The sequence below is a fragment of the Euprymna scolopes genome, chromosome 16, assembly GCF_053919585.1.
Source record: "Euprymna scolopes isolate OS-2025 chromosome 16, ASM5391958v1, whole genome shotgun sequence".
NCBI lineage: Eukaryota > Metazoa > Mollusca > Cephalopoda > Sepiida > Sepiolidae > Euprymna > Euprymna scolopes.
Window position 1 is genome coordinate 56,557,771 of NC_136497.1, and position 12,603 is coordinate 56,570,373.

The following is a 12,603-nucleotide window of genomic DNA, read 5'->3' on the forward strand; positions in this document are numbered from 1 at the left end:
TCCCGGCAAGAGTGCGTTTCGTTAAAAAAAATAGGAATTCATATGTCATTTTGCTATTAAACACAAACATTTACAATATTTTTCGTTGCAAATTTAATATTTAAATATATGACAAGCTTGTAAAAAATGAAAAGAAACTTTATCATAACAAAAGAAGAGATTTGATTTATTCATGTCTAATTTCGTTCCAGAAAGCCATTCCGCCCATAATTTTAACACACGTGAGAAAATCTAGGTAATTTACGAAAACTACGGATGGACAAAATAGCTAATATATATTTATTGATAATTTAATGATTAAATAGAAATGAAATTTTATTTCCAGAAAGACGAATTCTCATAATTTACATTAAGAGAGAGTTTTTTTTTTCTCTTTGTTTTTCACTGATAAGATCCAACTAGTTGTTTTTTTTCCTTTCAATATCATGTAGTAAATGTTCCTATTGACAACAAATTATTTTGGTGCAAGTCCAAAATTTAACCTTACTAGAAAAACAAAATTACAGGAAAATCTTTATTATATACGACCTGGCAAGGAACGAAAATGTCATATTCCAAAAATCATCAAAACAGAAGATAAAAATTACTACCAGAACAGAAGCAGAAACTCATCATGAAACAAGCGAACAAACAACAGAAGATGTGTTTTGAAAGAAACAGCTTACCTTATAGGCTTGTATATACTGATATTTATCAACTGTTTTCACTTGTGAAGTAATCCTTTTTTATAAAGCTAATGTCAAGAGAGAAAACGTGCCTTTCTAGAGTTTTCCTCATCTTAGTTTTCGGATCATCAGGAGAGAATATGCACCGTTTTGGGGCCTTCCTCTCTACGGCTTGTTCGTGTACCCCCCTCCCTGATGTAAGGCCCAATTATCTGCTCAATACAATGAAAAGAAAAGACGTTTGATAATTAAGCGGTTCCTGTTACGAGCAATGGCTTTGCGTATGTTGTTCAATGTTCAAAGACTATGTCTGATATATTTGTTAGGACATGCACATATCGAAGAAAATAATAATAATAATAATAATAATAATAATAATAAGTAAACAATAATAATGACAACGACAATAATAATATATATATATATATATATGCATAGATCATCGTATAACGATTAGATCACTCTCTGACTGACGTAAATGAACATTTAAAATTAAAATGTTTAAATTCGACGTTATTTCACGCGGTTAATGGTAGCCGAATGGATTAGGTCTTTGCTAAACCAAGCCAGAGATGTCTCGTAATGCGGGGTTCGAATCGTTCGACTGGTATTAATCGTGACACCCTGCACTGAAGATTCCCGAAAGGATGAAACACTAGTGTCTGTAGGTATTTAATAATTATTATAGTAAAAAAAAAATAAATATACATATATATATTTAAATAAAATAGGCAGAAGTTTCTCAAGAATGGAAACATATTAAAAGGTATTTGCAGCTTCTCTTCCAATTTTCAGATTTTAATCATGTCAAATCATACTTTATTTCCTTTTAATGGATTGATTGTTGTTATTTCTTCTGATGAGTTAAGGGCATAATAGATTCACTGATTGATATGATAATTAAGTGATTGATTTTGTGCTACGAAACAGATACTGTCAAGAATTGCAAATGTCAACTGAATTAAAGGAATAAATTATAAGATAGTCAGCATCATGAATTTTGGAATATAATTTTTGTCATTTATTCACTATATTGCTCTGTAATTACATTGAGCTTCTTAAATAAGGATTGATATATATTATAAGAAAATGTATTTCTACAGAAATATATATATATATTTATATAACATTAATAAAAAAATATATGTATACTTAAATACTTTTAAAAAAAATAGATAAATCTACTCACAGAGATAATAACTTTGTAGACACTTGCTACCATACTAGCTGCGCTTCTTTTTCAGCCTTATTTTTTTTAACTTAAAAAGTTCAAGAGCTACGAAGATGGAAATGGTACCATTAAAATGAGCAATCTTTTGTGCTCCAGAATATATTTTTCTACATAATCGCCACCATTCTCAATGCACTTTTGCTAGCAATGGCTGTGCATGGGCGTTCGGAGTGTGCTTTCTCATTTGAGTTCCAAAAGTAAAGCCTCCTACTTTTTTTTAACTCAAAAAGTTGAAGAGCTACAAAGACGGAAGTGGCACCATTAAAACGAGCGACCTTTTGTGCTCTAGAATTTTCTTTCTCTACATAGTCATCACCATTCTCAATACACTTTTGCCAGAAATTCGATGATGCATCTTTGCTTTTGATGCATGTCCATGACAGGGGTTGCTTCTTAGAGTCTCACACCGTCGATATCTGCAACAGAGAGATGAAACTTTCAGGTGATAACTGCATAAGTTCAGTCACCATAACAACGCAATTTACAATCTCCTCTGATTCATTTGAGTGGAATAAGAAAATATGAAGTATTACTTTTTGAACACTCCCTTTGTACATTCCATCTCTTGCGTAATATTTAGTTATAGTTTGGTTGGTTGTAACAGGAAGAAAATGCATAGGGTAACTGTTGTTAACTCCACTTGTTTAAATACACACTTTTTTCTCATCGAAACCATCTTACTATAGAAAAGATTTGCTTGTTTGTTGCTAATTTGGATTTTAAATATAAGAAACCTTCTCTACCACCAATAGCAATGGCCAAAGATTCATTATCTGCAAGTACTTTTAAACTTCTCGGCCTAACGTTTACAGGAAACATGAGTTGAAACGATTACATTGAGAGCATTGCCAGGACCGCTGCGAAGAAGGTAGGCTCTCTCTACCATACTAGAAAGCTACTAACACCCGAAAGTATCTTGTATCTCTATAAGGCCACCATTTGCCCATGTATGGAGTACTGTTGTCATATTTGGGCTGGTGCATCTGTTACAAGTCTCTCGCTCCTAGACAAGGTCCAAAAGAGAGTCTCCAAACAGATAGGTCTTGAACTGGCATCCCTCTGCCTGTTCTACAAGTATTTTAATGGTGAATGCTCTGACGAACTGCAAGCACTTGTGCCCCCCCCAATGTAAATATCCTCGACAAACCCGACAAGCAGCTAAATCCCACCCCTACACAGTGGAGATCCCTAAATGTAGGAGAGCTTTCTACTCCAGTAGTTTCTTCCCCAGAACTGCTAGACTTTGGAATTCCATTCCGGCTCCCTGCTTCCCCAACTGTACTGACATGCAGAAGTTCAAGTGTAACGTGAACCGATATCTTACTGCCCAACTCCCTACATAATACCCCAGTAGCTTATGTCCCTGATAGTAGCCCCCTACACCAAAGAAGTAATCTGCCTTGTTTGAGGTGAAAATGTAATAAGAAAAAAATTACTCTGTAATAACTGAGAATGCAACCAATAAGATTGTTTGATTAGGTAACAATGTTATTACAATAAAAAACTGCGAGCATGAAAAGTAATATGGTTAAGCTTAAACATCGAAAAGTAAAGGACTAGTTGTTAAAACTGGAAAAGAAAAGGACAAGATATTCTAGTAAAAAAATATAATAAATTTATAATGTAAAATATTGCAGCATTAAGAATTGATTATATAATGTTATAAATTGAATTTTTTTAAAAAATTTTAATGCTGCAATATTTAAGTTATAAATTTATTATAATCTTATTGGTTTCATGATTTTTCCAGGCTTCCAGTAAATTCACTTGTACTTTGCATAATTTCAGTCTTATTTTTTGCCCCCATAAACATAACATACACATATGTAATGACAATGTATGGCACTCGTCTGCTTTCAATAGACCCCCCCCCCCCAATTATCTCCCTTTCATTCTTTCATTCTCCGTTTCACTTGTTACTTCTCTTTTCGCGAGAGTGGTGAATTGGTAGCAACAGTAGTTGCTGAAGCGACGTGGTTGATATGGAAACCAGCCATAAGAAACGTCCCTCACCTCCTTATGTTTTTTAATGATTTTTAACACCAGTAAATTCATCATAACTTTTGTTTTACTGAACGAAAATTGAATATTGTTTTTCACAATATAGCTGAGAAGGTGATCTATAAGCTGTAATAATTGTTTGAAATTTGGTCGAAAAATGAGTGTGGTGACACTTTAAAGCAGTTCTAAATGGCTAAAACTGCCACTTAACCATGTATTCAAATATGGTAGTGTTTGTATGATAATTGTTTTTAATTTAAGCATCAAACGCATGCCTTCATTGTTCAGATAAATGATGCTAATCAATAGAAACAAAGAATAGCATGGATTTGTTTGCGTCAATTTTCTATTTTCCATTTATATAATATCCTGCTTGTTCCTTCCTTGGTTAGTCCATACTTTATGCTTTGAAAAATACCAAATACAATTTTTGAAGGTCAAATTGCTTTAAAAAAAGACCAAATTCGCAAAATTTGGCTTTAAAAAGGCCAACGACAACTCTTGATAATATGAAAGTGATCTCCCTGTGGTGTAGCCTCGTTTTCAAATATCAAAATAATATATGATCATTGTTGTGATGGTGCGAGAAGAGAATTCGTAATTTCTTAACCGAAGAAAGACGTCCGTGTGGCGTTATGCAAAAAATGGGAACATTTGAAAGAAACGGGGGGGGGGGGACCTGCCATGAAGTGTTGGACTGAAAGAGTAAATTAGAGATTGCCTCTTACAATGTGGTTTTATTATTTGTATTGAACTATGTAGCACAATATTACTTTCTGAATATTTATTAGAACTTATTAATTTATCTTATTTGAGTCAGTTCTTTATTTAAAAAATACAATGGACATTATTTTCATAGAAATGTTAATAAACTCATATTTGCTGCGTGTTATTGGTTTTTCTCTCAAAAAGCTAATTTCTTGCACTATCCAGAAAAATATCAGCTTTATGAAAACATATTCGCTGATTAAATATAGTTCTTATTTCGTGGAATTTCCGCAGGTCCTGCTGGTTTATTAAATTGTGTTAAAAGCATTTAAGTTATATTGTGCAATGAAATGAAGCAAATACGTTGTAAGAAGTGTAAGCAGATGTTTACACATTATCAAACTGAATACATTGTCTTGTACTTTCGCACATTTACTGATACAAACAGAATGTTGCGTGTGCGGTCAATTTAGAGACTGATCGTTCGTTTGTTGCGTCCATCCAAAGTTGTTCAATTCCGACACCAGTTGCAGTGTGAAGTTGGTTTCAGAGCTGCAGTAGAAGAATTCTTTTAAATAAAATCACAGCTATAGTTTAAAACATTTGTCACATATAATGTGTAGGCAAATTAGAATTTCATAAAACAAATATATTTATTACTAGCAGGGGATGAGGGGCGCCCGGCTTTGCCCGGTCATAAAATCATGTAAATATAATATTTTAATTTGTCCAGATTTCATATATTATAATTATAAAGTCGTGATTTCAAAAGTAAAAAAAAAAAGTATTTGGGTGCCATCAACTAAAATCAAAACTGAAAGCAAAAGCTGGTGACGTTACCACTGTACCAATGTGACACACATACGAACTGATTAAAAATAAACTTAGATGAATGTGAAAAATGTATAACGATTTGTTTCAATTTTGACCCCTTAAAAATTATTTTGACTGGCTAAAGACCCATAAAAGAACGGCCCATAAAAAATTCAATCATCTAAGCGAATTTTAGTTTCAGAAGAGATAGAGTTTGAAAAATATGGAGACAGACAGACATAGTGAGTTTTATAAATTAGATTAGACAAAAAGCGATCATTTTTTTTTACAAGGGAATTACCACTTAAACTTCAAGGTCCGAAGGCCACTCAAGGCTAAGGGTTAAATTGTCATATTTTATTTTATTTTTGTCAAACAGTCTGAGAAGAAAAGCGACGTGTGCTAATTCCTGTTAAGCTACCCTCTGCCCCAAGATGATGCATGGTTTGATCTTTTTTTTTATACTATAGTGTCACTGCTTATCAAGGCCCAGATGCAACTCAAGGATAAGGTGAGACAACGCCGTGATGATTAGTGATGGTGGAAATTGAGTAAAAATTATTTAAGAGAACAGCTCAACAAGAATTTGTTTATATTGAACTTGAAAACGACCATGTTATAGTCAGCTGGGAAGCAGCTCTGCAGAATTGTGGTCCACAGATGAACAGTTCTGTAAAAAAAAAAAAAAAAAAAAGGCTTTGCTCATGGAATTTTCGTTTATTTTTAAGTACAGGAAATTGCTGATAGTGTTTGGATCTTTATAATTCCTAATTTTCAAAAACGAAATTGTGTCAGAGATGGATACAATTGTTGATGACACCACACACTATTCTTGACATGCGGGGTAAAACAAACACACACACATATACAAAGCAATGGCGGAGTCTATCAGAAAACCAACAAGCCTACTCGAGAGTCCAAATTTAAAATACTTGGCTTTATATTCACAGCTAACATGAATTGGAATAAATATATACTGTCAAGGCAGATCAAGTAAAGATTAGATACCCCGGTAACAGAAGACAAAGATAGGCACACATTTCAACTGACACCAGTTGTTCGACCTTGACATTGCCATTGGTTGTTTGTAAACACGTCAAATAGCAGACATGTCCGAATGTTCGCGAGCAAGATTTTTTTAAAATATATTTACAAAACTTTTTAAGATTTAAAAGAAAAAGTACATATTTACAAAACATTTTCTTTAATTTAAATATTTACAAAACTTTTAAGGATTTAAAAAAAAAAAAGAAAAAAAAAAAAAGAAGCTTTTCTATTTACGCAAAACTTCTTAATATAAGTAATAAAACAAACGTATTTAAACAAAATATATTTAAATAAATGAGTGTCTTTCTGGGTGAGTTCTTTTTATATATTTACAAAACATTTTAATAAAACTATTATTATTATTAATAATAATAATAATAATAATAATAAATAAATGGTAAATTTTTACGACGTGACCCAGCCCCAGCATATTATAAACACTCCAAACTCCCTATGTTAAGAACGGCTTTCGGAATAACACCCCCAACCTCAAAAGCTGTTCTTAATGTGGGGAGGTGTTTATTCCAAAAGCCGTTCTTAACATGGGGTGGTTGGGGGTATTTATACTACGCTGGAGCAGGACCAAATAAATAAATAAACCAACGTTATAACTGAGAATCTTGGATGATATCAATTAAAAAATACACATTTTTTTTTTTTTTAAATTTAAATGAAATTATAACCAAACTTATTAATGGCAGAAACAAATATAAAATAACTGACTTGTTTGGATTTTTGCGACCAAGATTAATTTTTATGTACAGTGTGTGTGTGTGTATCTTTCTTTGTGCGTTTTTAATACAATTCAATATTTATTTAAAGTGCGATGTATGTAGGTGGTCAGTGAAAGAAATCCTTCTAGACTGAGGCAATTTTTTATGCATAATAAAATCACAAGTATAAACAATCGAGATTTAAAAAAATATATTTTATTCACATCTTTTATAATTTTTATTTTTATAAAGATGAAGTGTAGTATCACAAGATACAAATCTTTTTTATAATTTTCATTTAAAAAAAAAAAAAAAAAAAAAACCCTGCTATTTGTTTACTTCATTGCAACTTGGCCTTTTGGCTAAGATCAAAGTGTAGTATCTGTTCTTCAGATGCAACACTTCCATTTCTTGTTCTCTTTCAGTGGAGGAAAAATCCTTCACGACTAAGACAATTTTAATCTTTGTACCTTTCTCCACCTTAAAAAATGACCCTGGTGTCTAACTCTGTCCCGTGGGGAGGCATTGTAAATAGGAACATAAAGACAAATTAAATACAAGTAAGTTTAGCGTCCGAAATTTTCAGTTTCTAATGTTTTGTAATTAATATAGTTCATTTTTTATTTATTTATTTTTATTATAATTATTGTTTTATTAAAGTTCTGTAAATATATTAAAAAAACACACACTCAGAAAGACACTCATTTTTATTAATATATTTTGTTAAATTTACGTTCGTTTTACTACTTAGACAAAAATGTTTGTGTAAATAGAAAAAAAATTTTTTAATCCTTAAAAGTTTTGTAAATATTTAATATTAAAGAAAATGTTTTGTAAATATATATTTTTTGTTTTAAATCATAAAAAGTTTTCGTGAACATTCGGATATGTCTGCTATTTGACGTGTTTACAAACAACCAACGGCAATGCCAAGGTCGAACAACCGATGTCATTTGAAATGTGTGCCTATCTTTGTCTTTTGCTACCGGGGTATCTAATCTTTACTTGGTCCGCCAAGGAAAGTGGGCTCCATCCACTGTGCTAGAAAACTCACACCAGTGTATCCTATATCTCTACAATGATATCATCCATCAATGCATGGAGCATTGTCATATACGGGCTGATACACCAAGCACTAGTTTCTCCCTTTTTAACAAATGTTCAATATAAAGAGTTTTTAATAAAATAGGTCCCCACATTGTCCACTAAGCTACGATGTTGCATCATTGTGCTTGTTTTAAAAAGTACTACAATGGAATGTGCTCCAAAGAACTTACAACTCTAGTGCCCTCCCCTCGATGTAAATACACCAGATCAACCTGCCTATCAGCTAAATCCCATCCCACCCCTTCTGTGGCATTCCCCAGATGCTGTGGAGTCTCCTACTCTTATAGCCTATTTCCTTTGGAATTCCTTGGAACTCCCTCCTTGCTCTATTTCCCTGACTGGACCCACATGCAGAAGTTTAAATGTGCAGTGAGATGTTTGTTCACATTACAACTCCTCAATTAAGGTACTCCCCTCCTACCCAAATTTGGCCCCTAATTCTCATTAGCCCTTTACATCTTAGTGGCAATGTGTCTTGATGTGATGAATTAAAGTAAAATAAATAATGTGATAGGAAAAAAAAAAATTACAAAAATAAGATTCAAGATATTTATAAAATAATGAAATCAAACAACAGAAAAAAAAATGTTGAAAATTATTTTGTACAGTAAAGTACAAATTTTATTTATTTTCTCTTCAAATGTTTTTTTTCCAAGCAATGTTTTATTTATTCATTTTTTTGAATACACAATACAAAATTTTATGCAGTATTTTTGCATGAATTAATTTCAATTCTTATACATACTGGCCATTTTCTACTTTGGCTGGAATATATTTCCAGCACTTTTTAAAAAATTTATTTGTATGAAATTCTTGAGAAAATCCAACAGAAAAAATCATGTTACATATTTTTTTTTTTTTTTGGCCATAATGAAATGATTGAAACAAAAAAGACAAAAACAAAAACAAAAAAAAAACTTGTATAACAATCTGTTTGAAATGTTTGATACCGACATCAGAGACACATAAATAAATAAATATGTAATAAGTGTTTACAATTAATTTAAATATGCCATTTCATGTTGAAAAGAAAAAAAAAAAAAAATAAAAATGGAGAGGGGTGCATTTATGAATTTTCATAAGACGCTATTCCCATCAAATGGTTGATATGTCTGTCATGTTTCAGGTTGAAATAGCATTTTCGCCATTAAATAAATTTATTTATTTTTTTTTAGATATATCACTTTGTCAATACCTTGAATGTGGTATATATTTAGTGTTGGGTATGTTAGCTAGTTTTAAATAATTTTTATTTCTGCTATTTCCACTTTACTGTGTTAATGTTATTCATTTCAAAGTATCGTTGAACTTTATTCAAATATTGATATTTTAACTTCTCCAGCAGTTCATCCTCATCCATCATACTGAATGATTAGAGCGATCAAACATCATGACCAAGACAAAAATATAAAGATATATCTCCAATCAATCGTGGACATAACAATAGCTATTTTATTGCACATGCAATCTTCTTCCAAAAAGTGATTTTTTTTTTTTTTTTTTTTTTTTTTTTTTTTTTTTTTTTACATAGGCATAATCACTTATCAAGGCCTAGAGATCACTCGAGGATAAGGGTTAAGAGCGTACAGTAGTCAATTGGACAATATAGTAATCGTTAGTAATGGAAATTCAGTAAATTTGTTAACTTAAATGGAACGGTTCATCAAGAACTTGTTTACATTGGACTTGAAGACAACCATATTGTAGTCAGCTGGAAAACAGAAGACAATACCACAGGCGTGCAGTTCTAAGAAAGAAACTTTGTTCATAGAATCTATGTTTAGGTTTAGGCACAGATAAAGAGTGGGAGGAATTATTGATAGTGTTTTCAGCTAGACAAGTGTTTCTTGTGAAAGTTTGGCGAGGGGGAACGATTATATATAAATTGTAGATTTATTATAAATTTCAGTGATGGGTATGTTAGCTAGTTTTAAATAATCGTTATTTTCTGTTTGGTTGTACATATAATTGTTCAAGGAAATACTGTCTGGCAAGGTTAAAAAAGCCAGATCACTCCAATGTAGGAATGCTAGAAAGAAAAGACAATTGGATACAGAATGATATCAGAAAAGAAGAAATTGCTAAATTGTAGATCGGTTCACAATTTGAAGTGGTGTTGCAACAGATTTGGAATGTGTTTAATGGCTTGCAACCAGGATGGTGATAAGTCTTTTCTTGCTTACCTACAAAAAGCTGTTCTCACTTAAGCAGTGGAGAATTGATTTTGGAGATTTGATTTTGGTGTATGGTATTAACGGGAATTTAAATCTAATTTTTTTGAGATTTTTATGCCAGCGCCAAGTTGTTGTTCCTGCAGACATTTGCAAAAGATGTACCACTGTTGCTTTCATCTCAACAGAAGAAAGGCAGCATCCTTTGTCTGTGTTTCTGCTCCAAAGAACATCCTGCCAGGGGAGATAAAGTTGCCTTGGGCAAACATTCATATCATATGTGGATGAGAGTATCTTGTTGCACCTCACTAAATCTTATTTGAATATGTGTTCTTAAAGCAGAATAAGAGTCTTTCATTCTCTCTTCTTTTGTGGCTGCTGTATGTAAAGCTCCAAACAAAGGAACAATGATGAATAATGTTGGAGTTAGTATTATTCATTTTGAAGTACGATATCATTTGACTAGAATGAGCTTGATCCAAATGATTTTTACATTTCAGATTCTACAGCAGTCCATCCTTACCCATCACTTACATTGGATGATCAGATATAACCCTTATCTCCGAGTTGCTTTCGGGTCTTGATAAGTGGTGACTTCCATGTAAAAAAAAAAAAAAAAAAGAAAAAAAAAAAAAAAAGACTATCACAGCAAAGATAAAAGTATAAAGGTATAATGTCTTTAATCGATCATGGCTATATCAACACATTCATCCCCCCCCCCTAAAACATGAATTGTTGGTAAATCAATTTAATATGCCATATTATTGATATGAGATTTTTTTTTTTTTTAAAAAGAAGTAATTTTTTGTGTTAACTGCTGCATGTAGGACATCAAATAAAGGATCAACTGTCCAGTTACATATCATCTTGAAGTTGGTTTTATTCATTTTGAAGTACGCCTGAGTTTTATTCAACCCCCAGAAAAAGTCTTCATTCAAATGATTTTGATTTCAACTTCTCCAGCAGTTCATCCCCACCCATCACTAACACTGGATGATCAGAACCACGAGCTGTCATGACCAAGATAAAGATGTAAATGTATAACGTAATCAATTGGTTCAGTCATTCTCATTAAACAACTGATGGTTGATAGGTTTACCTGTCCAGATTACATTTGAAATAACATTTTTATCGTTAAACATACAGATTGAATGGGTGCGTCTTAAGAATATTCGTTCTTGATTTTTTATTAACAAAAAATAAAACAAAGAAACACATGATCAGAAAAAAAGGTCTTAACGTTTGGCAACTAGGGTAAAAAATTGTATCTTGCTTCCAATTGTTAATATTTACAAAATAATAATAGTAATAATAATAACATTCAGTAGTCAACAACAACAAGTATCACAAGTTAAGGTGGGTGGAATACTCAATAAATGTATGGAGACTAAAAACAATTAGTTAATTCAATTTTATTATGATTATAAAAAAAAAAAAAAAGCCTAGATTTCTGAGATGAGAAATAAATTTTTCCGACAGTTTTTCTGACATGCAACATTATTATTTACATTATTTATGTTTTTGGAAAGTTTTCTTCATCTTTACTGTTGTTATTTTCACAATGTTTCGGCTGTCGTATTCTCCGGCCTTCTTTGGGTGCTTTTTTTTTTTTTTAATTGCAGTCTGATTTGTTTGTTTTTTTGTTTTACAACATAGCAATTCTTTTTCGAATTAATCCCAAATCCAATAATTTTAGAAAAAGCTTTCATGCTTCAAGTTCTTTATATCTTCAAATATTTATTCCTGCTATTTGGTTTGGTTGTTTTGTTTTATGGCATATCAACCCCTTTCGGGGTTGATATGCCATGTCAAATTTAGTAATTTTGGAAAAACATTTTATGCTTCAAGTTCTTTATATCTTCAAATATGTATTCATGGTGTTTAGTTTAGTTGTTTTATAGAGGAAAATTAGAACTTTTTTGACTTTACAGAACATGATTGAGTTTGATGTATTTTAAGATGAAAAGCCAGTATCGTCAGACAGCCTGATCTGGTAGCACCTAGTGTTATAGTCTGACAAGGACAGTCTACTCAAACAGATTAAATAACGGATTCAGTTTTAAATTCCCAGAAAGTTACAGACTATGACCCCCCCCCCAAAAAAAAAACAGAAAAGGTATCGAAAGAAAATTAAACTGGCCAAAACA

General features: G+C 31.9%; 1 pseudogene; it reads left to right on the top strand.

Moving 5' to 3' along the window:
* Positions 1-7,520: 7,520 nt before the first annotated feature.
* Positions 7,521-7,652, top strand: LOC145296507 (U2 spliceosomal RNA; annotated as a pseudogene).
* The last annotated feature ends 4,951 nt before the right edge of the window (positions 7,653-12,603 follow it).